Raw genomic sequence first — 6,071 nt, 5'->3', positions numbered from 1 at the left:
AGAATAAGCAAGCTTTAAAAAAGCTTTCTATTTTGGTATCATGTATACACAATGAAATGAAATGTACATTTTTAGACTCACTATACATTTCTTTCTCAAGATACGCTCATTTGATCTGGCAAGGGTTCAAATGCGGCTGCATATTTCAAATTCCTGGAACACCAACACATATTTAAGCTACTGATTAGAGAGTGGAAGTGTGGGAAACAAGAAATTTGGTGTTCAAAAGAGGAAAAGCCTTGAACTCAGAGTCAGTGGTCAGTAGGCTTGATTTCATCACCATCAGTGTCTAAGTGACTTTGCAAAACCAAGACAGTCTGCATCTCCTAGTTTTGCCATCTGTTTAACAGCTGTGATTGCCATTTCCCTATATAATGAACTGGTTCACAAATGGAATAAGATGAATTTTGACAACTCTGAAGCCAAGAAACATCTAAATTCAAAATGGTGTTATTGATGTTTCCTCCAAACTCCTTCCCTCAGAACAGATGAAATCGTCTTCCTCCTGGTCTGCCCCCAAATGCTTTAAGTATGAGAGTTTCTAGTGAAATAACCTTGTGTTCATCTTTTACACATGTTTAGAGACTTTAACATTTTGGTTACCAGCTCAAAATCAGAGAGTTTACATTCCAAGTTTATCTTCACAGAACTACAAATGCATTCTATGATGGCTAAAGTCAGGCTGTCTGTCTGTACATGCATTTCCATTCATTTCAACAGGCATGCACTTGTTACATGTTATTTTAAAAAATATACCTGTGCTATATACTGGGGTTATTCAAAGTTAACTAAAACTGTGTCCTCCAAGAGCTTCCAGTCTAACATAGCTACTCTTGCTATTTTCCTCTTTGCAGAAATACCCTATAACAAGCACAGTCATACAGAGGTCCCATATGAGAGCCAAGAAGCAAAGGAGCTTTCTAGAGTAACATTCATGGTACCCAGCATGTTAGCCTTATGTTAAAATTAAAAAAAAAAAAAAAAAAAAAACACTGAGACATGATGAGCCCTTGTGGTAGAAGCCTAAATACTCAGAATTAACCGCCTCAACGAGATGGAATGGTAGCAGCTTCTGACAAGCCTTTTCCAAGGCAGTGACTGGGATATAGGAACACGTAGGCAAATAAAGCCGGCATTAGGCATGAAGGGACGTTCCACCAGGAATGACACACTTGCTAATACGTATTAATTTTTTTGAGCAATTAGCTTACAAATTACAGGGCAAGAAAAGCATTTTGACAGTCTTCGCCGAGAGTTGCCGCGGTTTCCTGCTTCAACAGTGCTTGGACGGAACCCGGCGCTCGTTCCCCCCACCCCAGCCGGCCGCTCAGAGCCAGCCCTCCGCCATCTTCTCGCAGCGCCCTCGGACCGCTCCAAGGCCCCCCGCCGCCGCTCCAGCGCCGCGCAGCCGCCGCCATGACGACCGCGTCCCCCTCGCAGGTGCGCCAGAACTACGACCAGGACTCGGAGGCAGCCATCAATCGCCAGATCAACCTGGAGCTCTACGCCTCCTGCGTCTAAACTTGTCCATGTCTTACTACTTTGACCGCGATGATGTGGCTTTGAAGAACTTCGCCAAATACGTTCTTCACCAATCTCATGAGGAGAGGGAACATGCTGAGAAACTGATGAAGCTGCAGAACCAGCGAGGTGGCCGAATCTTCCTTCAGGATATCAAGAAACCAGACCGTGATGAGTGGGAGAACGGGCTGAATGCAATGGAGTGCGCGTTACACTTGGAAAAGAGCGTGAATCAGTCACTCCCAGAGCTGCACAAACTGGCCACTGATAAAAACGACCCCCATTTGTGTGACTTCATTGAGACTCATTACCTGAATGAGCAGGTGAAATCCATCAAAGAATTGGGTGACCATGTAACCAACCTGCGCAAGATGGGGGCTCCGGAACCTGGCATGGCAGAGTATCTGTTTGACAAGCACACCTTGGGAAACAGTGATAGTGAGAGCTGAGCCTTAGGCTGTCTTCCCATAGCCTCAAGGGTGACTTCCTGGTCACTGAGGCGCAGTGCATGCACGTTGGGGTTACCTATACCTTTTCTATAAGTTGTACCAAAACATCTACTTAACTTCCATTTGTACCATTCCTTCAAATAAAGTAATTTGGTACCCCCCCCCCAAAAAAAAGAAAATCATTTTATTTCCTTTCCTATGTTCAAGTTTATGTGCTTTGTAAAATGCAACGGAACCATATCCAATAGCTGAGATTCTACTTTAAAGCGATCACCTGTATATCATATTAGCTGAGTGTGAGTGGCTAGCCTTGTCTTTGTCCGGGATTTACATTAAAGCTTCATGTCATAAACAAAACGAAAAGTGGATTTTTCTGTACCAACAGTGCAGACATCCCCCTTTCCACGTTGTATCTTTTTATAGCTCCCATCGCTATAAGTTACAAACGGCAGTTTTAATTCCCCTTCCTTGGTCGGGATCACCATCAAGCTACAGGACCTTCCTGACCGTGCCCGGCATGGTGCTCATCAGCAGAAGAGCTTATAAATATCAGGGCATTTTCAGCTACTGCATCTGAGCAAGGAGGATCTGAAAATACTTAGGTGTCCAAATGCACAATACAACAGCATTCTCCAACTCTGTCAATTATGATTTGGGAAAATAAATCCCTTCTAATTCTGAGCAGCTTCAGAAAAGCTATTTATTGTTAACAATTATTCTGGGGCTCCAGAATATCTAGGCAGCTGCACTGTCCTCACATGCCTCTCCTATGCGCCAGGATCAGTGACGTGGCTGCTACCATTGCGTTCTCTTAATATTGAGTTGCATTAGATCCACTTTTTGTTTTGGGAGTTCTTATATTCATAAGACCCTTTTTTTTTTAAAGATTTTATTTATTTATTTGACAGAGAGAGAGACAGCTAGCGAGAGAGGAAACACAAGCTGGGGGAGTGGGAGAGGAAGAAGCAGGCTCCCAGTGGAGGAGCCCGACGTGGGGCTTGATCCCGGAACGCCGGGATCACGCCCTGAGCCGAAGGCAGACGCTTAACCCAGGCGCCCCAAGACCCTTTTTTTTTAACATGCATTCACGCACACCTAAACCTGAGTGTTTAATGGAACCCAGGTGACTCTGTTAACTATCATACTCATTATATTGAATAATCCTTAAATAAATAACATGAAAACAAGTCATTTTTACACTCAGATGCTTTTTTTCCCTAACCTCTTTCTTCTGTTTCGGTTCATAGTTGCTGTTGAACATTACCCTGTCAACTCTTCAAGTATTTGACTACAAAATATGCTTGGTAAATAATGTAGGGAGATTAACTAAATGGCAGATAATTACCACAAATTTAGAGTCCTGTAAAAGAATATATTTTATCCATGATTAGAAGGCTTACAGACTTTCCAAATCCATTTTAATATATTTGACAGTAAGCCATAGGAAATTTTAAACAGCAGACAACGCTTATTCAGAATTCATAATAACTCAGCCTGAAATTATTGTATTATTAAAGACCGCAGCACATGAAGCTACTAATTTGTTTCCTTTTCCTGAACACACACTCTCCCTCCCAGCACACTGGTACACACCCCCACATCACCAACTATAAACTTTCCTATGCCAAAAGCTGCATGAAATTAGAATTTCAGTTGTTTTTCAAACTTTGCCCCTCTAACAAGATATATGCAGCTCTGGTACACACTCAAACAGGTCAATTAAGTAAAGCAATGAAGCAGCACAGGAAACTCTAAATTTTTCCTTTTTTTTTTTTCTCTTTACTTAATTGGTGCCAAGGCAGGCTGGATGCACTATCTCTAGCAGGGGAAAATGTCCATGTAGTAATTGTCTCAACAGCTTTTGAAATGTCACTAAAAAAAACTTTATCTCCTCGTAACAGGGCTAGGTCCACGACACTGATAAGGCAACTAGGGAGCCCCCTGGAAACTTGAACTATCCTTTTAAAAAAATGCTCTTCAAACGGATCAGAATCCATGAATATATTGTATCTCCAACCACTGTTGTTGTCCAAAAATATATGTTTATGTTGGAGCAGCAGACCGTCCCTATCCCACCCATGACTCCTTCTTGATACAGACGCTTTCACTAACAGCGTGGGGGTGTAATCGCCAGAACTCGCTGCTAATAGGGTCCTCGCGCCATGGGGTGGGCTCAGCCTCCACAGAGCGCAAGCTGGAGAGCTGACATCCCAGGAGCAGCGCTCAACAAGAGAAGCTAGTGAATCGGCTCCCTTGCTAACTGAGTGATATGGCTCTGAATGTGTCCTATGCCACCTCCCAAAGAGCCCCAGCAGGGGGAGCAGCAGCTTGCTCACTGATGCCTCCTGTCTTTGGCTTTCTTCCCTTTCCTGCCTCAGTCTCCACTTCTCCTACCAGTACTTCTTGGATCGTTCCTCAAATAAACTATTTGCAATCAAACATATCTCAGTATTAGGGAACCTTCTTATGGAATCCTTATACACGGGGAGAACAAGACTATGGATTCTTGGAGTCAAAATATCTGGGTTCAAATCTTTGTTTCCATCAGAGTAGTTGTGTGATTTGGAGAAATACATGTATCCTAGCTACATTTTACATTAGTTTGCTCATTATCACATGGAATCATGCATGTAAACACCTAGAGTACCACCTGACACATAGCAAATATCAAACAGGTTTTAATATTAACTGCTTTTATTACTATTATGATTAGAGCCAAACATTGGGCTAACTGCTAGAAATAAAATAAGCAAACAATGATAAATAAGATAGATATCCCGACTTCCACCCTTAAATTGTTCACAATTGAAAGGAAAGGTAGACACACAAAAGAATAACATCGATTATAACTTTATAATAGTTGTATATAAAATATCATTCCCTTTTACCTTCTGTGAATGTTTGAATGATTTTCTACTTGACATGCACATATGCTAATCTCAAGAGACAGCTGAGTATAAATGATTTTTGTTATTCAGGTAATATACTATAGAACCCTTACACAACTAACAAAGAATCCCTGCTTTAAATTAAACTTAGTAAATGTAGATGCCCTGATTAATTTGATTTACATATTTGATGTGTCAGATCCCCTTAAAATAAGGCCAGCCTGTATTGAAACAAGTCTTGTAAGCCCCTGCTGGAGCCTCGCTTCATCCCATGGTCTTCCATTCATCCAGTAAGTAAAGATGCTCAGAGGGGAAATGCTATCTGTTAGATTAATTGCTGAGCTAATTCAATCATTCTATTCCATCAGAACATTTTCTTCATTTATTCCTGGCAACATTGAAAGACAGTCCTCAAAGGAACCTTTCATGTCCCCATGGATGGCACTGGTACAGGATGACAAGGAAGCAATGGATGGAGGAGTAGGACTGCTGACACCAGCACAGATAAAAAAGGGTACCGGCCACACCTCTGAATGTGCCCTATTTTCTCTTTTCTTGCTTAGAGAGAAACATACCTGATGGAGCAATCTTAATGAGGAGACTTTGCTATCCATGGGGCCAGGACCCAGTTGGCTTGACACTGAACCTGGACTTGGTTCTGGGATGGAGTCCAGGGTCAAACGTCATGTGGTATAGTCAGTATACTGGGAGAAAAGTATAACTGCCCCCTGGCCCAAATCCAGAAATGAGCCTGACAATAAGAACACCGGCTCTAATTAGAAGGGAAAGCTGTTCCTCCTCTGTGCTGTCTCCTTCACTCCCTCCAGTCACCTCAAATAACGATAACATTGATAATAAATTTTCAAAGAAGAAGATAAAGAAAAACAAAGGTTTAAGACCCTGGTTCTCATCAACACCTTGGAGCCGAGTGCCTGCATGGCATCAGACACCAAAAAGGACAGGGAGGGTATCTGCCCTTTAGGAGATGCCTTTCTTTTCTAGAGCATGTTTATAGACTGACTGTAGCTGCCATGAACTCACGGGTGTGACTGTCTCTATCGATGATCAGTCCCTTTAGTCCCTTTGAAAACATATGCATTTGAAGCTTTTCTTCCCTTTGAACATGGAACGCTGATAAAATAAATTTTGTTGTTGGTAACACACGGATCCGCCGTTCTATAATTTGAAAGCCCACCTGCACTTTAAAGTTGAA

At 42.2% G+C, this 6,071-nt stretch overlaps 1 non-coding gene across 1 annotated transcript; it reads left to right on the top strand.

The window, feature by feature from the left end:
* Positions 1 to 1,148: 1,148 nt before the first annotated feature.
* LOC100473868 lies at positions 1,149 to 2,129 on the top strand. The gene has a single exon (XR_004626257.1). It is a non-coding gene; the product is annotated as a ferritin heavy chain (transcript).
* Positions 2,130 to 6,071: the final 3,942 nt, after the last annotated feature.

The sequence above is a fragment of the Ailuropoda melanoleuca genome, chromosome 6, assembly GCF_002007445.2.
Source record: "Ailuropoda melanoleuca isolate Jingjing chromosome 6, ASM200744v2, whole genome shotgun sequence".
NCBI classification, from domain to species: Eukaryota; Metazoa; Chordata; class Mammalia; order Carnivora; family Ursidae; genus Ailuropoda; species Ailuropoda melanoleuca.
The sequence above is the reverse complement of the archived record's forward strand: the minus strand, read 5'-3'. Positions and strand labels throughout refer to the sequence as shown.